Source organism: Oncorhynchus clarkii, chromosome 23 (assembly GCF_045791955.1).
Source record: "Oncorhynchus clarkii lewisi isolate Uvic-CL-2024 chromosome 23, UVic_Ocla_1.0, whole genome shotgun sequence".
NCBI classification, from domain to species: Eukaryota; Metazoa; Chordata; class Actinopteri; order Salmoniformes; family Salmonidae; genus Oncorhynchus; species Oncorhynchus clarkii.
The window spans coordinates 4610619-4635641 of NC_092169.1; the positions used below are offsets into that span (position 1 = coordinate 4610619).

General features: G+C 40.9%; 1 protein-coding gene across 1 annotated transcript in view; it reads right to left on the bottom strand.

Moving 5' to 3' along the window:
• The window catches only part of LOC139381347 (gamma-aminobutyric acid receptor subunit pi-like), a 91906-nt gene extending 67419 nt beyond the window's left edge, over positions 1 to 24487 (bottom strand). The window contains exon 1 of the mRNA XM_071124804.1: positions 24339 to 24487. The gene's annotated coding sequence lies outside the window, so the exon portion shown is untranslated. The remainder of the gene's footprint in view (positions 1 to 24338) is intronic.
• Between the last annotated feature and the right edge of the window lie 536 nt (positions 24488 to 25023).

Genomic DNA, 25023 nt, shown 5'->3' on the forward strand with positions numbered 1-25023 from the left:
CAACTTCTCCCAACCATCCAGGAACAGTTTGGTGACGAACAATGCCTTTTCCAGCATGATGGAGCACCTTGCCATAAGGCAAAAGTGATAACTAAGTGGCTCGGGAAACAAAACATTGGAAACTTCCCAGACCTTAATCCCATTGAAAATGTGTGGTCAATCCTCAAGAGGCGGGTGGACAAACAAAAACCCACAAATTCTGACAAACTCCAAGCATCGATTATGCAAGAATGGGCTGCCATCAGTCAGGATGTGGCCCAGAAGTTAATTGACAGCATGCCAGGGCGGATTGCAGAGTTCTTGAAAAAGAAGGGTCAACACTGCAAATATTGACTCTTTGCATCAACTTCATGTAATTGTCAATAAAATCCTTTGACACTTATGAAATGCTTGTAATTATACTTCAGTATTCCATAGTAACATCTGACAAAAAATATCTAAAGACACTGAAGCAGCATACTTTGTGAAAATTAATATTTGTGTCATTCTCAACTTTTGGCCACGACTGTAGACATAGAGGACGGAGAAAAGCCGACCCCAGATATAATTTAGGATACCTTTAAGGCGTACAATTGGAGAATGACAATCTCATACTCTGCAAAAGTTAAATCTGAATTATAAATTCAAATTAATAAATATAAATCACTACCTTAGAAAAAGCCCATTCAAAATCTTTACAAGGGGAAAAATAAATTAATAGCAATACATTGTTTTCCTTTTGAAGAGAGACAACAACTACAGGTTAAACTCAAATAAAGCATACTACTTAATGGCAAATAACCTGCTAAATATCTCGCAACTCTCACAGAATGAACACACGCTAAACCAGTTTCTACAGTGCCTTCGGAAAGTATTCAGACCCCTTGACTTTTTCCACATTTTGTTATGTTACAGCATTATACTAAAATGTTTTAAATTGTTTTGTTTCCTCATTAATCTACACACAATACCCCATAATGACAAAGCAAAACAGGTTTTTAGAAATGTTTGCTAATTTATATTTAAAAAAACAACTGAAATATCACATATACAGTTGAAGTCGGAAGTTTGCATAGACTTAGGTTGGAGTCATTAAAACTTGTTTTTCAACTCCACAAATTTCTTGTTAACAAACTACACTTTTGGCAAGTCGGTTAGGACATCTACTTTGTGCATGACACAATCATTTTTCAAACAATTGTTTATAGACAGATTATTTCACTTATCACAATTCCAGTGGATCAGAAGTTTACATACACTAAGTTGACTGTGCCTTTAAACAGCTTGGAAAATTCCATAAAACAATGTCATGGCTTTAGAAGCTTCTAATAGGCTAATAGACATCATTTGAGTCAATTGGAGGTGTACCTGTGGATGTACTTCAAGACCTACCTTAAAACTCGGTGCCTCTTTGCTTGACATCATGGAAAAATCAAAAGAAATCAGCCAAGAACTCAGAAAAAAATTGTAGACCTTCACAAGTCTGGTTCATCCTTGGGAGTAATTTCCAAATGCCTGAAGGTACCACGTTCATCTGTACAAACAATAGTATGCAAGTATAAACACCATGGGACCATGCAGCTGTCATATCGCTCAGGAAGGAGATGCGCTCTGTCACCTAGAGATGAACGTACTTTGGTGTGAAAAGTGCAAATCAATCCCAGAACAACAGCAAAGGACCTTGTGAAGATGCTGGACGAAACAGGTACAAACGTATCTATATCCACAGTAAAACAAGTCCTATATTGACATAAACTGAAAGGCCGCTCAGCAAGGAAGAAGCCACTGCTCCAAAACCTCCGTAAAAAAGCCAGACTACAGTTTGCAACTGCACATGTACTCTTTGGAGAAATGTCCTCTGGTCTGATGAAACAAATATAGAACTGTTTGGCCATAATGACCATTGTTATGTTTGGAGGAAAAAGGGGGAGGCTTGCAAGCCGAAGAACGCCATCCCAACCGTGAAGCACGGGGGTGGCAGCAACATGTTGTGGGGGTGCTTTGCTGCAGGAGGGAATGGTGCACTTCACAAAATAGATGGCATCACGAGGGGGAAAATATGTGGATATATTGAAGCAACATCTCAAGACATCAGGAAGTTACAGCTTGGCAGCAAATGGGTCTTCCAAATGGACAACGACCCCAAGCATACTTCCAAAGTTCTGGAAAAATGGCTTAAGGACAACAAAGTCAAGGTATTGGAGTGGCCATCACAAAGCCCTGACCTCAATCCTCTAGAAAATGTGTGGGCAAAACTGAAAAAGCGTGTGTGAGCAAGGAGGCCAACAAAGTTACAGTTACACCAGCTCTGTCAAGAGGAATGGGCCAAAATCCCCCCAACTTAACGTGGGAACCTTGTGGAAGGCTATCCGAAACATTTGACCCAAGTTAAGCTATTTAAAGGCAATGCTACCAAATACTAATTGAGTGTATGCAAACTTCTGACCCACTGGGAATGTGATGAAATAAAAGCTGAAATAAATCATTCTCTCTACTATTATTCTGACATTTCACATTCTTAAAATAAAGTATTGATCCTAACTGACCTAAGACAGGGATTTTTATTAGGATTGAATGTCAGGAATTGTGAAAAACTGAGTTTAAATGTATATGGCTAAGGTGTATGTAAACTTCCGACTTCAGCTGTATATAAGTATTCTGAACCTTTACTCAGTACTTTGTTGAAGCACCTTTCGCAGCTTTTTCAGGTCTCTCCAGAGATGTTCAATTGGATTCCAGTCTGTGCTCTGGCTGGGCCACTCAAGGACATTCAGAGACTTGTCCCGAAGCCTCTCCTGCATTGTATTTGCTGTGTGCTTAAGGTCATTGTGCTGTTGAAAGGTGAACCTTTGCCCCAGTCTAAGGTCCTGAGCGCTCTGGGGGAGGTTTTCATGAAGGATCTCTCTGTACTTTGCTCCGTTCATCTTTGCATCAATCCTGACTAGTCTCCCAGTACCTTCCGTTGAAAAACATCCCCACAGCATGATGCTGCCACCACCATGCTTCACTGCAGGTTTCCTCCAGATGTGATGCTTGGCATTCAGGACAAAGAGTTCAATCTTGGTTTTATCAGACCAGAGAATCTTGTTTTCTCATTAGTCTTTAGGTGACTTTTGGAAAACTCCAAGTGGGCTGACATATGCTGACATATTCCGCCTGGCCACTCTACCATAGAGGCCTGATTGGTGGAGTGCTGCAGAGATGATTGCCCTTTTGGAATCTTCTCCCATTTCAACAAAGGAACTTTAGAGCTCTGTCAGAGTGGCCATCGGCTTCTTGGCCACCTCCCTGACAAAGGCCCTTCTCCCCCGATTGGTCATTTTGGCCAGGCGGCCAGCTCCAAGAAGAGTCTTGGTGGTTCCAAACTTCTTCCATTTAAGAATGATGGAGGCCACTGTGTTCTTTGGGACCTTCAATGCTGCAGAAATCACCCGAAAATAAATATTAGATACCGTTCAAATTTTTGCACAGAGAAAAGCACCAGGAATGGATGGATTTCCCAAAGAATTCTATTCAACATTTAGCGCCACTATTCACACAAAGGACAACACGTCACTCAATTCAGTACTTCCTAATTTCATGCATCAAACAGTTATTTCAGTTATAAAATCATAAAAATATGTAGTGCACTGCTGATCATAGACCCATATGTTTCATAAATTGTGACAATAAAAGAATAACAAAGCTTATAAGCAATTATTTGGAAAAAGTCTTACCAGACTTCATACATATCAATCAAACAGGGTTTATTAAAATAGACACATACAAACAAATATAAGAACATGTTTCAGTTTAATACAATACGCAAAAAAAACATGATATAGATTCATCAATAATGGCTGTTGTTGCAGAAAGACAAGACAGGGATATCCCTTCTCTCCCTTTCTCTTTGCACTGGCAATTGAACAGCTTGCAGAATGAAGCTCTTCTCTGTCCTAGCACCCCAATGGTGGAACTAGCTTATGTGATATGTAGTTGTCCAACCTCATTATCATAAGATGAATGCACTAACTGTAAATCACTCTGGATAAGAGTGTCTGCTGAAAAACTAAGGTAAAAAGAGAATTAGACCGGACCTAAATGTAAATGGCGCCGACAATTAGGGCTGCCGTGCTTTTAACTCTTAGGGACACTTTGCAGTATTTAGTTTTTTTTATGTGTTATTTCTTACATTATTAGACCAAGAAATTATTTGTTTAATTACATACAGTCGGGAAGAACTTTTGGATATCAGAGCAGCGGTAATTCACAATCTTTACCAGCATTTCGACCAGGAATACGACTTTCCCCAAATCGGATCCTTTGTTCTTACCCCACACGGCAATTGAACTGATTCCAGAGGCTATTCCAAAACACAGCCGGCAGAAAATAAGTACTCGGAGTGGACATTTAGTCTCGCTAATGTTCAGTCTCGGGATAATGAAGTTGACGAGCTCAGGGCGAGGATTTCCTTCCAGAGAGACATCAGGGAAACATGGCTCTCTCGGGATATACTGAGAGAGACAAAATAATAATATTCAAATAAAATTATTGTAATAAAAATAAAAAAATGACCATACATTATAGCATTGTATTTCTCTTATTTATTTTATACTGTCTTTTTTGCTAATCTTTATCAAGGGTGCCAATAATTGTGGAACTGACTGTATATCATCCAGATTCACCCATGTGGCTTGTTCTGTTCAGTTATCTTAACTTTTCCACATACAGTGAAGTCTAGCATATCTTTGGCTGGAAGTCATCCCCCCAACAACCAACTCACTAAGCTACTAACGTGACCACAGGGTATCCTTTCAACTGCATATTCACCTCACAATAATGACTTTGATGAAACTTGATGAAGCTTGATGACTTTGATGAAGCGTTCAGCTTAGATGGAGGAAATAAAATATATACTGTAGCATATTTCAAACCTTCCACAGAAAGCACTCTCTATCCCTCCACTTTCTTTTAATATGTCTGTGTTTCCTCCCGTGCCTTATCCAAGTACACTCTCTTAAAATGAAATCTGGGCAGAGTCCCAAATGGCTTAACCACCAAGTTCCATGTGCTGCAGGCAGCAGGCCTAGCAGACATGGCATGTAAGGAAATACTGAGGGTTAACGACTGCCATTCCTGGCAGGCAGATTTGGAGATGGACACATCCTCCCCTTAGTTTGTTAATTTGGAGTTAAAAGAGTGATTCTAATTTAGGATTTTGAAATGACTTTACATTGACTGCAGTGTTACCTAGCAGTGCTTAGTGATAGGAATTCTCTCTCTTTACTGGATGTCATTAATAATCAAATGCATTGTGTTATTATAATCACTGTACAGAAACTGGATTGGATAAACCAACAAGATTACCTAACTGATTTGAATCCCTATTGATGAAAACATAATGGGTTGTTGCACGAAATGGATGCCTTTTGCTTTCCTTTGATATCTTAAAAAGTAGAAATGATGCACCAATATTGCATTTTATATTAAATGAAGTGCACTTTAATATATTACCCCTTTTTCTCTCCAATTTCGTAATATACAATTGGTAGTTACAGTCTTGTTCCATCGCTGCAACTCCCGTATGGACTCGGGAGAGACTAAGGTCGAGAGCCATGCGTCCTCTGAAACACGACCCTGCCAAGCTGCACTGCTTCTTGACACACTGCTTGCTTAACCCGGAAGCGAGCCACACCAATGTCTCAGAGGAAACACCGTACAACTGGAGATGTGTCAGAGTGCATGCGCCCGGTCCGCCACAGGAGTCGCTAGAGCGAGATGGGACAAGGACATCCCAGTCGGCTAAACCCTCCCCTAACCCGGATGACATTGGGTCAATTGTAATAAATCAAATTTTTATGGTTTGCTAAAGTGTCAAAAGATGTGATTAGTGATGCATTTACATCTGACAGTCTTTTCAAGGCCAACCCTGTTATGCAAACATTTTACCCTGTTAAAATAATATTTAAATGATTCAGAGCATGTGACATTGTTTGGGTCTTCTCTCTCTTTTTGGTCTATTTACAATTGTTTCATAATTGACTGAGGTGGTCGAGCTCAACACGTCAGCCCTGTTCGCTCAACTCATTTTAGGAAAACATGAATTTGATTGTGTGGAACAGTGTTTCCGTTAGCTGGTAATAGCCGGATTTTGGACAAATATTTATTTTGAAAAGCTGATGAAAAAATTGGCACCGGCCAATTGTCCAGGAGAATAAGAAAAAAATCACATTGCGAAATAATGCATTGCGAAATAATTTCTGCCCTGTTTCCAATAGTTCACATGGCTGGGAGAACCTATTTAAGTAAGTAAATACATTTTGAAAATGTTTTTAAAAATGGTGTAGTATTAGCTAACTAGCTACAGTGCAGGCTAACTCAAATGAGCTGCTAAATAAGCTAGCTAGTTGGCTGTCTAGCCAACTATACATACTGTATCTATAGCTCGCTAAGTGAATTAAATATCACTTGCTACCTAACTTTATATTAGCTAGCTATCTTGATGTATTTATCACTGTAAAAAACAAAGCTAGCTAACAGCCATGGAGGAGGGTGAAAGGATAATGTTAGCAGCAACAACTGTCAAAGTGAGAGAGTAGGCTATTCTGGATAGGGCAGGTACTTTTATGTAGTTCCAATCCCTAGAAGTGAGGACGGAGATAATAGTAACATAATATTAAGTGCAGTGTAATTTGAGTATAATGAAGTCTGTTTCGTGTGAGGTTTTCTGTCCGCAGATAAAGAGAGCTATGAAAGCCTGTCTACAGATGAAGAGGTCCCAATGAAGAGCAGTGGCTCTCAGTCCTGGTCCTGGGGACTCAAAAGGGTACACTTTTTTTTGCCTTAGCACTGCACAGCTGATTCAAATGATCAACTCATCATCAAGCTTTAAGTGGTATTTATGTATTAATTTGTCATGCTATCCTTAATATGATCCTGTTAATATCACATGCACGTGTGTGCACATGCATCTATCATTATTATAATTATTATTATGTTATCATTATTAGTTATAAGGCACATTATACTTTAGTAATCCACAATTACCTGGTGATGTAAAAGTCTAATAATGACATTATCTTCCATATTCCTACAGATACCTTGTAACTGGAGATTCTTTCAAAACGTTTGCCTACAGTTAGCGTGTAGGGCACTGCAAGGTTGGGTGACCAGGGCCATCTGGGACTGCCTCAGTGAGGAATTCAGGCGTGTGAAAGATACCTATGTCCTGCATAACTTCATGAGGAAGGACACGAGGACCAGGAGGGGATCTGCAGCTCGCCGCTGTGTGCCAGAGGAGAAGTATGCTGCTCTGCAGAATGTTTCAAGGATGGGTCCTACAACGCAGCAAGAGAGGTAATCCGTGTGTGGGAGATCTTCACCTCCTATTTCTTCGAAGAGGGTGCTGTTACCTGGCAACACCATAGACTACACTACGCACAACCAAATTCTCTTTTAAGAGCCATCCACATTGCAATAAGAGTATTCCATTTACTTAGCTATGTCAACAGCAGTTATTCAATTCCCAGTTTCTCTCCCTTTGCCTTCTACTTCTCAAGTGAGGGTGTTGTTTAGGTAAGGGTGTGATGTCTGTACAAAAACAAAACAGGCTATTTTAAGTCACCCATATTGAAAAAATGTAGAACAATTAGACACCCTATAACCCACACCTACAAACTCATGTATCAATCTGATTGATGGATTGTGTTGTGCAGTAAGCAGGTTCAGGTGTGGCTCCTTCCACCTTCAAAGAATAGGCAAGAGGCCCAGCCATGGAGAATAGTAAGACACTTCATTATTTCTATAATTATGCTATATTGTTTGTCCTTGTGTGTCTGTGCATGTTTTTCAATATAAAGTACTCTGCAGCCATTTAGTGTGGACACCAGGTGAGGCACACAGATTCCTATTGAACACTGTCGCTTTAACAACCTTATTTTCTCAATAACAGCCTCTCTCCTTCACTTCATCCCTCTCTCCCCTTTTCCCTAAATCCTATAGGTTATATCAGCTGTATCGGTGAACCCCTCCCACATCTGAACTGGCTACATAGAGGGCACAGCATGATCAGAGGTGAGTGGTCACTTGGTCAGGTCAACAGAAAGTATTATTAAAGAGATGCTTTACATTGAAATAAAGATAGATGTCGTTTTGCATTTCACATCCTGATGATTATGATGACTTACAGTGTTAGATTTTTAAAAAACACAAGGCATAAACATGCTATCTCTCTGTCTCCACCTGTCTGTCTGCAGGTATGTTTTGATGTGAGAGAGGATGCCAACCCCCAGTCCCGTCATCGCCACCTCACCCGCGCTTAAGATAACCTTCGGTCCGACTGGGAGCCCAAGGCTGGTTAGGAGACACCACTAGACACTATTATATAATTGTGATGAACTGAGAGAATATTAAGGTAGCACTGTGATTCATTAATCATATGCTGTCTTCCCTGCTCCTCTGTTCTTACCTCTTTCCCTTCCTGTCTTTTACACCTCCCTCACCACCTTCTTTCTTTCTCTGTTTTTATAATGCACACCAGATGTGCATTGAAGTACACATTGAACTTGTATTTATAATCTAATATTACAATAATAATATTTATAATGCATGTATTTTGTATTTATAACACTTGGATAATGAACTTCTTTCAATAAAGCGTTTCACATTCTCTACTGGTTGAAATTAAGTCTCTCATTTGATGAAATACTACACCTATCCTGAAATTGTTAGGTTAGGTTACTTGTTAGATATTACTGCATGGTCGGAACTAGAAGCACAAGCATTTCGGAACACTCCCATTAACATCTGTGTATGTGACAAATAAAATTGGATTTGATTTGATGTTGATCAGATTGATTTGATGTTGATCAAAAACATTCATGAACTGCACCTTTATTTTCCAAGGTAGAACACATGATCAGTGAATATACTGAATGTGCAGGCTACAATGTGGGGATCTCATGCATAGCAAAAACTACATGTTTAATACGACTTGCATCCTTGGCACAGACTTATATTATATTCTACTCCATCCATAGGCTTTTAATGTCATTCAGACATTGTTTTGAAGTTGATACAACTGGCTATGATAGCTGAGGTTGCTAGCTAGGTTCTGAACTAATATGTATACCAAACATTTGGGTCCATACACAGATCAGCTACATAGCTAGCTACACATCCATAGGGATACAGATATTTTTATCATCCACTGCACAATAAGCAAGAATATAGTTAGCTAGCTACGTTATTTCATCTATCTGCATTATGGCAAATATCAGCAAGGCAAGCTTACAAAATTGTACATTCAATCTGCAGTAAATGCTTTAGCCAGCTAGATTCTTTACATCCACTGTTTCACAAGACGACAGCCTGATTTGCTGGTTGTTTCAGGAGTCCCTAAAACATTAAACAAATATAATTACAATTTCATACTCATGCTACAACACCCATAAAGCTAGCCTGTCAGCTAGCTTTCTATATCGCGATTTTCGTAAATTAACTTTAGGATAAAGAAAATATGCATAATCATTTGTCTCTACATTAACGAGCATATTCCTGTCAAGTGTAGAATTTTAGCATGATTCGTTATGACGTTATATTCACTTACATTTGCTTCCATTCTAATACTTTTTTCAGCCATCTTTGCTGAAGAAAGTCTCCAGCCTTGGGTCGCATAGTATCAAATTCTTCCTGGGAATCACTGGATATGATTGGTCATCGCCCAGCAGCCGCTGCTGGTGATTTGCATAAAGTTGGGAAAGGGTGATATTTTTCACTGCCTCCCATGCCACCTTCACACTGCCTAAAGGCCCCCCCCCTCCCTATCTCTCCGTACCTGTTTTTATTAATCACCCAACTTCTTGCAAATTCTTGAAATAATAGTCCTGTACAAGGTATTTCCATAGCTGGTAAAGAAATTATTATAAGCCAGCTGGCTGACGATACTACACTTTTTCTGAAAGACGCTAACCAAATTCCCATATCGATCAATGTGATACAATCCTTTTCCAAAGCGTCTGGTCTATATCTTAACATTAATAAATGTGAACTCATAGCTATCAAAGATTGTGTGACACCTTCATATTATGGTATTCCAGTAAAAGAATAACTTACATATTTAGGCATAACCATTACAAAGGATCAGAAGTCTAGAGGCTTACTAAATTTTAACCCTCTTATTAAAAAAACCCAGAAGAAACTAAATCAATGGCTACAGAGGGACTTATCTTTAAAAGGTAGAGTCCTAATAACCAAGGCTGAAGGTATCTCTAGACTAACATATGGTACTCTATCTTTATATCTTGACCGTAAAATAAGCAAGGAGATAGACCAGATGCTTTTCAACTTTCTTTGGAGAAACCGTACCCATTACATTAGGAAAACTGTTGTAATGAACACTTGAATGGTGGACTGAATTTTCTGGACTTTACTACTTTAAATAATACTTTTAAGGTCAATTGGATAAAACAATTCCTAAGAAGACCCACTTCTATCTGGAATTTTATTCCTCATCATGTCTTCTCTACTTTTGGCGGCCTTAACTTCATGTTGTTTTGCAATTATAATATTGACAAAGTTCCAGTGAAACTTTCTGCTTTTCATCGGCAGGTTTTCTTGTCATGGTCCTTAATTTATAAACACAATTTTTCTCCACACAGATATTATATATGGAATAATCGGGATATATTGTATAAAAATACCTCTCTGTTTTTAGAATATTGGTTCCGAAATAATATCCTATTGGTGAGCCAACTGGTAAATGCAGAGAGTCTTTTACTCAGTTATAAAGAATTCTTATCACTTTACAAGGTCCCTGTAACACCTAAAGATTTTGCAATTGTTTTAGATGCCATTCCCTCAGGTGTTGCTTTGTTATTCAGGAACGTGTCAAGACCTGACCCTCAGAGCCTACCTTCTGTTGACCCTGTTGACTCATCAGTAGGAAAGATTTGTTTCTCTTTTGGTCCATTCAACAACAGAGCGATACGATCCTTGTTTCAGCAGGATGTTGTGACCTTATGTCATGCCTTATTGAAATGGATTTATTGATAATATCTGTTGGAAAAAAGTTTGGATGTTGCCACACACATACCTACTTGTTAACAAAATTAAGGAAGTTTCCTTTAAAATTATTCATAAATATTATCCTGCCAACCACTATATGAAGAAATTTAAGGAAAACATCAACTCAAATTGCTCCTTTTGTAATGACCACCCAGAAACAGTTGTGCATATTTTTTGGCATTGTATGCATGTAAGAAAACTGTGGCAAGACATCAGTAGGTTTATAATTGAACACATTTATGAAGATTTTACACTATTGTGGAGAGATGTACTGTTTGGATTCTTTACATACAATAGAAATAAGCGGAATCATTTTTATGTAATTAATTTCATTATTCTTTTGGCCAAATTTCATATACACAAATGTAAATTTACAAACAGAAAACCACATTTTCGTACCCTACAAAAAGAAATTGAACTGTATTTTAAGACGGTTAAATGCTCTACTAACAAAAAAGCTGTTTGAATTGTAAGTATATGCATGTCCCTTAAGGTCCTTGTGTAATTGTAATGTGATATTGTACCCCCTAGCTCGATTGTCTATTGTTTGTCTATTTGTCTATTGTTTGTAATCTATGTAATCTATGTATGCTTGTGTATTGTGTATGCTTGTGTATGCTTTATGTATTGATTTGTGTCCCCTTCCTACCGCTTTCCTTCCATTGGAAATAAACGGGAAACGATTTTGCACCCCCCGCGGCACCATGTTCTAGTGAACACGGGGCATGAGAGGAGGCAGAGAGCGAAATAAACTTGCCTGAATAACTGGGAATGTAGGCTTATTGGTGGCCACCTTAATTATATGACAACTTGGGCGAATGATTAGCAATGACAAACAGTGCATTTCAGTAGGAGAAGGCCATATTTTCCATTCGTATCTGTTAACGCAGATACATCCTGACAAAATACACCCATTACTGGCCTGCTAAAGTGCCTTTCTGGATGTTGTAAACGGTTGAGAAAAGACCCATAACTGATCCAATAGGTGGCCTAATCAGGCCTAATCAGGGCTTTTTTAGAGGTTATTCAAATTACATATTCACTGCAGTTTACAGCAATTCTGCACTCCCTAGAAAACAATAATACAATTAATTATGGCACCGTATTGTTATAGCCTATGTGTGATCATGTTCTTGTCCCTAAAAAGATTAGCCAATTGGGGAGCCTGAGGAGAACACACTGTGTAGCCTAGGCTACCTGTCATTTCATAGTCTGTTAAAAAAACATTATTTCACTGTGTGCGTTTATTCGGTATATTCACTGCAGTATTGGGGCTAATATTTAGCAAATTAATGATGGGGTAATATTTTAACTTAGGCTACACATCTCTAGCATGTCTGTCTTTACTGTTCTCTTTGCGCGATTCCGTACCTGGCCTCTCTGCTACAAACATCTCAGCTACAGCGATTCCTCTATGATTTTGGAGTCCCTGGAAAAGCTAGACCACAATAGCTTGTTGGACACTTTTTTTACAAGCATTTTCTTTACTTTTAGCCTATTTGAGGAGAGATTCCCGCTTGCTCTTGCTTGCTGAATGTAAAATACAGCAGCCAAAAGAACTGGTGGGGAGTTTGAAAGAAGAGAGAGAGCGTGCAATGGTCTTATCAAATTGTCCAGTGATGATATTGATAGGATCCAAAGGAATTGACAACCATAATGTCAATAACTAAGTTAGGAATTCACTGTATGACTGTCTACAGTGTTTTCTAATTCTGGAATTGGAATATGACATCGTGTCATAGGCCTACTTGTAGCACACACAATATTATAATTGCTCAGCGGATTTGATTCAGTATTTAGGCTATTATTGTATGCAGCTATTAGAAAAGTACATTTGTAGGATCTTAATTTGACCAGTTTCTCACAGCAGGAAAATAGTCCTGCAGCAACAGGAAACATTAATTATTGTGTGGATTATAAGTAATGGACATTTTTTTAGGGGTTGATACATTTTTTGTTAGGGCAAATCAAGTCTGACATTTGATAGTGGAAATTACAAACGTTAGAAAGCTTGCATTTTCTGCCCTGCAGGACATTTTCTGCAACAACAGGTGATCAAATTAAGATCCCATATCTGTATAAGCTAAGATATAGTTGATAGGCTTCTATGCAGGCCGGATGATATCTGGATTATTATATGACCATAGTAATATAACCGTTGGTGTTACGAATTGTGATAGCCTACACTCATGCTATTGCCACAACCTCCAGCACTCATCCAACGAGACAGCCACCCTCCAGGCCTGTTGGGAACACACTCTGCTCAGAGAGTAGGCTTCTGCTCAGAGAGTAGGCTATCCACTGGGGAATACTAGCAACAATGAGAAAAGTCAAACTAATGAAAAATGTACTAACTTGCTAAAAATAATACATTCTTCATTGCACTGTGTGTTGTAGCCTAGGTAGAACATCTTTCTTGTCTAAGATCCAAACTACTGACAGCCATTAGAAAATGGAAATCACTCGCAAACCACTTGAGCAACAAGGCAAGCAATTACAAAAGATGTGAAGGCTTAAAACCTCTTCATCCTACCCCCTCCTTTTTCGAACATTCTGTTAAAAATTGCGCAACTTTTCAGCGTCCTGCTACTCATGCCAGGAATATAGTATATGCATATGATTAGTATGTGTGGATAGAAAACACTCTGAAGTTTCTAAAACTGGTTAAATCATGGCTGTGACTATAACAGATCGTGTGTTTCATCGAAAAGCGCAAGAAAAACTGCTCTCTGAAAGCTAAAAATAATTTCCTGGATTCAATTTCTTCCGGTCTCCGCCAGGATGTTGTGAAGTGCACATTTTCAGCCATTGATTTGAAGACGAGGAGCTATTGAATACACATCGCCCTGTAATCATTTTGATAGATTATAAACGTTTACTAATACCTAAAGTTGGATTACAAAAGTATTTCGAAGTGTTTTGTGAAAGTTTATCGTCAACTTTTTTAATTTTAAAAAATGACGCTGCGTTTTAAAACAATGTTTTTTTCTGAATTACACAGCTTCCATAGAAAGCTATTTTGGGTATATATGGACCGATTTAATCGAAAAAAAGACCCAATAGTGATGTTTATGGGGCATATAGGAGTGCCAAGAAAGAAGCTCGTCAAAGGTAATGAATGTTTTATATTTTATTTCTGCGTTTTGTGTAGCGCCGGCTACGCTAAGTCTTTGTTTACGTCGCATTCAGGCATTTTGGGGTGTTGCATGCTATCAGATAATAGCTTCTCATGCTTTCGCCGAAAAGCATTTTAAAAATCTGACTTGTTGGCTAGATTCACAACGAGTGTAGCTTTAATTCAATACCCTGCATGTGTATTTTGATGAACGTTTGAGTTTTAACGAGTACATTTAGCATTTAGCGTAGCGCATTTGCATTTCCAGGTGCCTACTTGAGACATCTGCGTCTCAAGTAGGAGAAAGAAGTTAACGGCGTTCGTTGTTGAACTGCTACATTTAAATACGAGTTTCTATATTATTTTTCATTACATGCACATTGAAGTATTATTGCAGTTGTCACTATGACAGTGAACACATCCTGAAAGCACTGAATGGTCTGTGTTACCAGTTACCACCTTATTAATAGGCCTACACATCAGCTACTCTTCCTGGGGTCCAGCACAATTTAGGCAGTTATATACCATTTAAAAAACATTACAACACATTTCACAACAGATTTCACAACACATTAAGTGTGTGCCTTCAGGCCACTACTCTACTATCACATATCTACAACACAAAATCCATGTGTATGTGTGTGTATAGTGCGTATGTTATCATGTGTGTGTGTGTGTGTGTATGTGTGTGTCTGTGCCTGTGTGTGTGTCCCTTCACAGTCCATGTTGTTACAAAAGTATTTTTGATCCATTATTAAAATCTGATTTTACTGCTTGCATGAGTTACTTAATGTAGAATAGACTTCCATGTAGTCATGGGGTTCCAAAAGTGGCACAGTGGTCTAAGGCACTGCATAGCAGTGCTAGAGGCGTCACTACAGACCCGGGTTCGATCCAGGGCTGTATCCCAACTGGCCGTGATCGCGAGTCCCATAGGGCGCAGCACAGATGGTAGTACTGTGCGCCTCCCATAGTTTGTTCTGGACTTGGGGACTGTGAAAAGACCTCTGGTGGCATGTCTTGTGGGTTATGATTGGGAGTCTGAGCTGTGTGCTAGTAGTTTAAACCGACAGCTCAGTACATTAAACAAGTCAATACTTCTAACAAATACTAGTAGTGATCTATCCTATACTTTGAGCCAGGAGAGATTGACATGCATACTATTCATGTGGATGCGTTGATCAGTTGATTGACAGGTGAAACTACTGTAGAACGATATTCCTCTAGTGTAGATGCTCGCCAACGTTTTGCAGTTATGTAGCCTATAGTTCATCATTACAGTTATCCTTGTAGTTATCGTCCTTGGTGTGGATGGCCCTACCAATATTACAAGTTATTTATTGTGTAGGCTGCTATCCTATTAAAATAAAGTGGGGTGGATGTGACAAATTGGCCATGTTACAGATGCAGAATCTTAATCTGATCACCCTGTTGCAGGAAGTGTTTTTGAGGTTTAAAAGGGCTTCGGAAGTTTGTCATTTCCACTTAGAAATGTCAGACTTGATTTTCCCTTACGGAAAATGTATCAACCCTCTGAAAAAATTATCCACATAATAATCTACATTTCCTGTTGCTGCAGGATTATTTTTCTGCCGTAGCAAACTAGCTCAAATTAAGATCCTACATCTGTAGCTACCGCAGGCATGTGATAGGCCTACAACTACCCCGTGGCAAGCAACTCACGTCAGGAAGCAATTCGATACAACATCATGAATGCAATAAATGCCAAACTGCATGCTCCTTCAAAACACGAGACATGTGTGGCATTGTGTTGTGTGACAAAATTGCACATTTTAGAGTGGCCTTTTATTGTCCCCAGCATAAGATGCACCTGTGCACAATATTTGAGGGAAATAAGTTATTTTTTATGGAATGTTTCAGGGATCTTTTATTTCAGCTCATGTAACATGGGACCTACACTTTACATGTTGTGTTTATATTTTTGTTCAGTTTAGTACTCACTCCCTCCCGTACTCAGAGCTGAGCTGATGTAGCCAGTTTAGAAATGCGTTCCACCAGCCCAGCCCGCTTCTCTTACAGGCACAGCGAGCCCTGAGGTCTTTGTCTGAGTAGTCGGCTGGCCACAGCGGATCACTCTCCTATGCAACACTGTTTCATCTGAGAGTTCAGACGCTTTGATTTGGTCTCTAATTGACTTATCTTCCTCATCATTCCAGACGAGTATCTGGCTCCCGTCACCCTGCATCAGCATGCTGTTGTCTTGTTCTCGTCTCCTAAAGCATATGGGAAATCTGCAGGCTTTGAGTGGGATTTGAACATGGTTGGGAAGAAACTTGCTTTTTGAAATGGGGGTCTTGGTGGAGGTGCTGGTGGTGGCAGGTTTGAAGAAGAGGAAGATGATGATGATGATAATAATGTTCAAATAAGAAGACAATCAAATACATTTTGTTTAATAATATATCACTATAAAAAAACTCTCATCCTTCCCATGTAACAATCTGACAAGTCAAACCAGAGGGGAATCCATTGATCTGAATGTGCATCTGGACACTGTGACAGCTTGATGGAGTGGTTGGCAACAGTGAGGACTTATGGCGTCAGATCTCATCACAGATGAGAGATGACAGTGCCACTGGACCGTCCCAAGTCAGACAGGGCACAGAGGGCCAAGCAGACGGGACAGCCAGGTCAGCTCAAACCCAAATGTTTCTGACCCTCACTCCCATGATGCACCCAAGCCAGAGAGTGGGCGGCTGGGAGATGAGACCCATCAATCTGAATAAGGCAGGAGAGATGAGCCACCTGGTGCCATGTGCCACCCTCCAGGTTCCAGCTGCACCCATACCTCATCATCTCATAGCACTGCCCAACCACACATTCTGCAGAGTAATGTCTGCACAGGTCATAGTCTCTACCCACACCTCAGACAGAATATAACAAGCATATCAGGGAGGCAAAGGGGGAGATATACAGATAGAATGAAAGTGAAAATACGTCCCTAACCAGAAAGTTAAAAAGAAAGAATCCACCACTACATCATCCAAGACATGTTCGTCCCCTTTGGTTGACTTTAAGAGATTATCTTACATCTGCTATGTTGTCACTCTGGGTGGGAAGAGAAATGACACTCTGAGTTCTGGAGTTTTGAAGATAAGGAGTGGGCCTTTCCATCATCTTTCTGCACAACGCAGTTAATGTTAATCTCATTCATTTCGGTCCCCTTCTCTCTCTTTGTGTCACACCCTGACCATAGTTTGCTTTGTATGTTCTATGTTTTGTTTGGTCAGGGTGTGATCTGAGTGGGCATTCTATGTTGGATGTCTTGTTTGTCTGTTTCTGTGTTTGGGCCTGATATGGTTCTCAATCAGAGGCAGGTGTTAGTCATTGTCTCTGATTGGGAGCCATATTTAGGTAGCCTGTTTTGTGTTGGGTTTTGTGGGTGATTGTTCCTGTCTTTGTGTTTGTTGCACCAGATAGGGCTGCTTTCGGTTTTCACGGTTCTTGTTTTGTATATTGTTCTATTTTCATCTTTATTAAAGATGTATAAAAATAACCACGCTGCGTTTTGGTCCGCCTCTCCTTCCCAGGAAGAATCCCGTGACAGAATCACCCACCACAAAAGGACCAAGAGGCGTGGTGACAGGCAGCGGAAGCAGGAGCAGCGCAAGGAGGAATGGACGTGGGATTATGTATTGGACGGCAAGGGTTGCTACACATGGGAGGAGATCCTGGCGGGAAAGGATCGCCTTCCATGGGAACAGGTGGAGGCTGCTAGGAGAGCAGAGGCAGCCGGAGAGAGGAGCAGGCGATATGAGGGAACACGGCTGGCAAGGAAGCCCGAGAGGCAGCCCCTAAAATGTCTTGAGGGTGGCACACAGGAAGTATGGCGAAGCCAGGTAGGAGACCTGCGCCAACTTCCTGTGCTTACCGGAGGGCGAGAGAGTCCGGGCAGGCACCGTGTTATGCAGTGGAGCGCACGGTGTCCCCAGTGCGGGTGCATAGCCAGGTGCGGTACATACCAGCTCCGCGTATCGGCCGGGCTAGAGTGAGCATCGAGCCAAGTGCCATGAAGCCGGCTCTACGCATCTGGTCTCCAGTGCGTCTCCTTGGGCCGGCTTACATGGCACCAGCCTTGCGCACGGTGTCCCCGGTTCGCCTGCATAGCCCAGTGCGGGCTATTCCACCTCGCCGCACTGGCAGGGCGACAGGGAGCATTCAACCAGGTAAGGTTGGGCAGGCTCGGTGCTCAAGAGCTCCAGAGCGCCTGCACGTTCCGGTCTATCCGGTACCACCTCCACGCATCAGCCCTCCGGTGGCAGCTAAATCCCTCATTTACATAAGTATTCAGAACCTTTGTTATGTGACTCGAAATTGAGCTAAGGTGCATCCTGTTGAAGGAATTGTCTGTAGAGCTCCAAGACATGAGTGTGTCGAGGAACAGATCTGGGGAAGGGTACTAAAACTTTCTGCAACATTGAAGGCTCCATAGTTCTTAAATGGTAGAAGTTTAAAACCACCAAGACTCTTCCCAGAGCTGGCCGCCTAGACAAACTGAGCAATCGGGGGAAAAGGGCCTTGGTCAGGGAGGTGACCAACAACCCGATGGTCACTCTGACAGAGCTCCAGAGTTCTTCTGTGGCGATAGGAGAACCTTCCAGACAGACAACCATCTCTGCAGCACCTCACCAAACAGGCCTTTATGGTAGAGTGGCCAGACGGAAGCCAATCCTTAGTAAAAGGCACATGACAGCCCGCTTGGAGTTTGACAAAAGGCACCTACAGGACTCTCACGATACATGGCCCCATTCATTCTTTCCTTTACACGGATCAGTCATCCTGATCCCTTTGCAGAAAAACATCCCCAAAGCATGATGTTTCCACCCCCATGCTTCACAGTAGGTATGGTGTTCTTTGGATGCAACACAGCATTCTTTGTCCTCCAAACACGACGAGTTGAGTTTTTACCAAAAAGTTATATTTTGGTTCCATCTGACCATATGCCATTCTCCCAATCTTCTTCTGGATCATCCAAATGCTCTCTAGCAAACTTCAGACGGGCTTGAACATGTACTGGCTTAAGCAGGGGGACACGTCTGGTACTGCAGGATTTGAGTCCCTGGCGCCGTAGTGTGTTACTGATGGTAGGCTTTGTTACTTTGGTCCCAGCTCTCTGCAGGTTATTCACTAGGTCCCCCCGTGTGGTTCTGGGATTTTGACCCCACGGGGTGAGATCTTGCGTGGAGCCCCAGATCGAGGGAGATTATCAGTGGTCTTGTATGTCTTCCATTTCCTAATAATTGCTCCCACAGTTGATTTCTTCAAACCAAGCTGCTTACCTATTGCAAATGCAGTCTTCCCAGCCTGGTGCAGATCTACAATTTTGTTTCTGGTCTCCTTTGACAGCTCTTTGGTCTTGGCCATAGTGGAGTTTGGAGTGTGACTGTTTGAGGTTGTGGACAGGTGTCTTTTATACTGATAACAAGTTCAAACAGGTGCCATTAATACAGGTAACGAGTGGAGGACAGAGGAGCCTCTTAAAGAAGAAGTTACAGGTCTGTGAGAGCCAGAAATCTTGCTTGTTTGTAGGTGACCAAATACTTATTTTCCACCATAATTTGCAAATAAATTCATTAAAAATCCTACTATGTGATTCTCATTTTGTCTGTCATAGTTGAAGTGTACCTATGATGAAAATTACAGACCTCTCTCATCTTTTTAAGTGGGGGAACTTGAACAATTGGTGGCTGACTAAATACTTTTTTGCCCCACTGTATATGGATGAGCAATGACCGAGCGGCATAGGCAAGATGCAATAGATGGTATAAAATACAGTATACACATATGGGATGAGTAATGCAAGATATGCAAACATGATTAAAGTGCATTATTAAAGTGACTAGGGATCCATTTATTAAAGTCGCCAATGATTTCAAATCTGTATGTAGGCAGCAGCCTCTCTGTATTAGTGATTGCTGTTTAACAGTCTGATGGCTTTGAGATGGAAGCTATTTTTCAGTCTCTCGGTTCAGCTTTGATGCACCTGTACTGACCTCGCCTTCTGGATGGTAGCAGGGTGAACAGGCAATGGCTCGAGGGGTTGTTGTCCTTGATAATCTTTTTGGTGTTCCTGTGACATCAGGTGCTGTAGGTGTCCTGGAAGGCAGGTAGTTTGCCCCTGGTGATGCGTTGTGACCGCACCACCCTCTGGAGAGCCCTGCGGATGTGGGCGATGCAGTTGCCATACAGGCGGTGATACAGCCCGACAGGATGCTCTCAATTGTGCATCTGTAAAAGTTTGTGAGGGTTTTAGGTGACCAGCCACATTTCTTCAGCCTCCTGAGGTTGAAGAGGCGCTGTTGCGCCTTCTTCACCACGCTGTCTGTGTGGATGGACCATTTCAGTTTGTCCGTGATGTGTACGCCGGGGAACTTAAAGCGTTCCAACTTCTCCACTGTTGTCCCGTCGATGTGGATAGGGGGGTAGTCCCTCTGCAGTTTACTGAAGTCCACGATCATCTCCTTTGTTTTGTTGACGTTGATTGAGAGCTTGATTTCCTGACACCACAGTCTGAGTGCACTCACCTCCTCCCTATAGGCTCGTCATTGATCGTGATCAAGCCTACTACTGTTGTCGTCTGCAAACTTGCTTTGAGTTGGAAGCAGTGCATGACCACGCAGTCATGGGTGAACAGGAAGTACAGGAGGGGGCTGAGCATGCACCCTTGTGGGGCCCCAGTGTTAAGGATCACTGAAGTGGAGATGTTTCCTACCTTCACCACCAGGGGGAGGCCCATCAGGAAGTCCAGGACCCAATTGCAGAGGGCGGGGGGGAGACCCAGGTCCCCAAGCTTGATGATGAGCTTGGAGGGTACTATGGTGTTGAATGCTGAGTTGTAGTCAATGAACAGCACTCTTACATAGGTATTCCTCTTGTCCAGATGGGATAGGGCAGTGTGCAGTGTGATGGCGATTGCATCGTCTGTAGACCTATTAGGGCGGTATGCAAATTGAAGTGAGTCTTGGGTGACAGGTAAGGTGGAGGTGATATGATCCTTGAGTAGTCTCTCAAAGCACTTTATGATGACAGAAGTGAGAGTCATTTAGTTCAGTTACCTTTGCCTTCTTGGGTACAGGAACAATGGTGGCCATCGTGAAGCATGTGGGGACAGCAGAATGGGATAGGGAGAGATTGAATATGTCTGTAAACACACCAACTAGCTGGTATGCGCATGCTCTGAGTACGTGTCTATGGATGCCGTTCCAGACATGTGGAGGTCTACAATTTGTCTTGGCTGATTTTTCTTGATTTTCCCATGATGCCAAGCAAAGAGGGACTGAGTTTGAAGGTAGGCCTTGAAATCTATCCGCAGGTACACCTCCAATTGACTCAAATTATGTCAATTAGCCTATCAGAAGCTTCTAAAGCCATGACATCATTTTATGGCATTTTCCAAGCTGTTTAAAGGCACAGTCAACTCAGTGTATGTAAACTTCAGACCCACTGGAATTGTGATACAGTGAATTATAAGTGAAATAATCTGTCTGTAAACAATTGTTGGAAAAATGACTTGTGTCATGCACAAAGTAGATGTCCTAACCGACTTGCCAAAACTATAGTTTGTTAAAAATAAATTTGTGGAGTTGTTGAAAAACAAGTTTTAATGACTCCAACCTAAGTGTATGTAAACTTCTGACTTCAAATGTAGGTAAAACAAAAGCAGACACTGAATATTTCTTTGAACATGGTGAAGTTATTAATTACACTTTGGATGGTGCATCTATACACCCAGTCACTACAAAGATACAGCCGTCCTTCCTAACTCAGTTGCCGGAGAGGAAGGAAACCGCTCAGTGATTTCACCATGAGGCCAATGATGACTTTAAAACAGTCATAGCGTTTAACGACTGAAATAGGAGAAAACTGAGGATAGATCAACAACATTAGTTCTTACCTAATTGGAATAGTGAAAAGAAGGAAGCTTGTACTTTATAAAAATATTCCAAAACATGCATCCTGTTGGCAACAAGGCACTAAAGTAATAATGCAAAAAATATTGCAAAGCAATTCACTTTTCGTTGTGAATACAAAGTGTTATGTTTGGAGAAAATCCAATACAACACATTCATTTTCAAGCATAGTGGTGCTGCATCATGTTATGTGTATGCTTGTTATCGTTAACAACTGGGGAGTTTTTGAGGATAAAAATGAAACTGAATGGAGCTAAGCACATGCAAAATCCTAGATGAAAACCTGGTTCAGTCTGCTTTCCACCAGCCACTGGGACATTAATTCACCTTTTAGCAAGACAATAACCTAAAACACAAGGCCAAATCTACACTGTGCACCAAGAACACAGTGAATGTTCCTGAGTTGCAGAGTTCCAATTTTGACTTAAATCTGCTTAGAAATCTATGGCAAGAGTTGAAAATGGTTGTCTAGCAATGATCAACAACCAATTTGACAGAGCTTCACAAATTTTGTAAAGAATAATGGGCAAATATTGTACAATCCAGGAGCGCAAAGCTCTTAGAGGCTTACCCGGAAAGACTCACTGCCTTAAATGCTGCCAAAGGTGATTTTAACATGTATTGAGATTATTATTATTTTTCAATAAATTTGCTACAATTTCTACAAACATGTTTTCACTTTGTCATTATGGGTGTGTAGATTTAAAAAATACTTAGTCTGTAACAGAACAAAATGGGGAATAAGTCAAGGGGTATGAATACTTTCTGAAGGCACTGTACATATGAGGGCAATGCACGCCAGCACTTTCCCGATTGCATTTTGGCTGTTGAATGGCCTCATGTATGGCAAAGTGTACGGCAACTCCAGATCAGACTGGGAGATTCAGGGTGGCATTTACATTGGATAGGCATCGGATAGGTACAATTTCTATGACATCATTGACGTTCCACTAAGTGGATGGCATTTCTTGTCAAGGAGTGTCAGGTTGTGTTGGTTTATTGTAGTAAACACCTGCCTTATGCACATGTCATCATGTGTGGTTGCATCCACCCTATACACCATAATTTCACCAAGTCAATATATACGGCAACTCCAGGACAGCCAGTCAGGATGGTGGACATGATTTTTTGGAAAAACTAAATGTGCCAGCTCAACCCAAACATCTTTAAGAAGTGCACCGGAACATCACTATGCACATCACAAATGCAGTTAGCCAGCGGAAGGTCATGTCAGATACAGGCAGACATTTTGGACTAGAAATGAATCAAAGCTTACTTCTAAATAACAAGGAGATGACTGAAGAGCCCAATCCTGGAGACAAAAGTTATACCACAGTTGGTATATCGCAAGTTGTAGAGCTAGGGAGAGGGTGTCCAGTGTTCTCTTTCCTTTCGTTGGAGCCTCCGAATTGCCTCATTGTGCCTCAAAGAGACCCGCGACTTGGAATTTTTGGTGTTTCCATTCCAAGCAGTCTGCTGCTTTCTTTTTATACCCAGACAATGGGGCTTGAGTATAATTAGGGCAGGCCTAATGGATTCTCAATTTCAGAGCATGCAATATTGGGTTACATGAGTTTATGTGGCCCACCCCCCTCTAGCCAGGCATTATTCTGCACATTTTTAGTTTAGGGAGTGTGTCATGATATTTATCAATCACTTATGCAGTAAAATATTTTTTCACAGCCATCCATTTCATAGAATGGAGACAATAGATATGTGAAAAAATATGGTTGTGTTTTGTTCTACTGCTGGAAGGGGTAGCTAAAGCCCTTTTTGAAGATTGCCCACTAGCCTATCTAGTTACACACACACACACACACACACACACACACAGAGCAGCCCTTTGCACATTCACAATAAAATTACAATACTGGATGAATATGAAATGTTCACTCAATCCCTATAAAGCTGTTTTCACGCTATAAAGGAGATGCATTTATAATTCCATTATGATGGGTTAGGCTATTGTTCAGTGCTTCACTTTTCTACAACTAATGTTAATTTACGCTTGTTTAGTCTTTTTCATATTCCAAAAATAGTTAGCAAACCATTCGAAACGCTTTCTGCAGAACAACTAAGCAATTGATAGATAGTCTACGAATCTTTAGCAAAGTGCAATAGAAAAAAAGATACGCTCAATTTCATTTGATTGAAAATAGGTCTACTAAACCATATTTAAAAAAATGTAAACCAACGCCTATAAGCTTTCATTGTTCATGCCACACTTCGAGAGTCGGTTGTATCATATTGCAACTGTCGAAATAAATCCTTACCTGTAGCGATTGGTGGCAGAGAACATGCCATACAGTTCAGTTTATACTGGCGATAAAAGTCCGTGTCACCGAATTGTCCTTAGCATTCAAATCAACGTTGTAACTGGTAGCGCACTTCAGTCCAGTTTTCTATAGGCGGCATATGTTGACGTGCGTGCATCTGCCCGCTAAAAAATAATTGGTGTCAGCGAATTCCCGTCAACTAGGAGAGGAGTCGCGCCACTGCCGCTTCATGCGCAATGATGAGCAACAGTCCTCCAACCCTACAGCTGCTCCATGAGATTAACGTCACCAAAAATCACTTGTAGTCCTCAGAACGAATTAATTTATGTCCACCATTCATAATACCCTTGATTTAAAAAAAAAATGTTTACATTCATTCCACCATTAGATAGTGTTACTCGTAAGCATATCCTATAGTTTATGTGCGGGAGTGTGCGCACATTAATCAATTTGTTTCATTGGGAGGCTACTTTCACAATGGCAAAATCCTATCACGTTGCACATTCTGCACATGGACAATGTTTTTGTAGAACAAAGCATATATCCAGTATAAATTATTGAAGCTCAAAGGAACCGAGGGCACAATACATGGATGTAACATTTAGTTATAGCCGTTTTCTGTGATGGCAACATCAGAGCATATTGAAGCCATCCTATTCTTAAATTAGCCAACACGTTACAC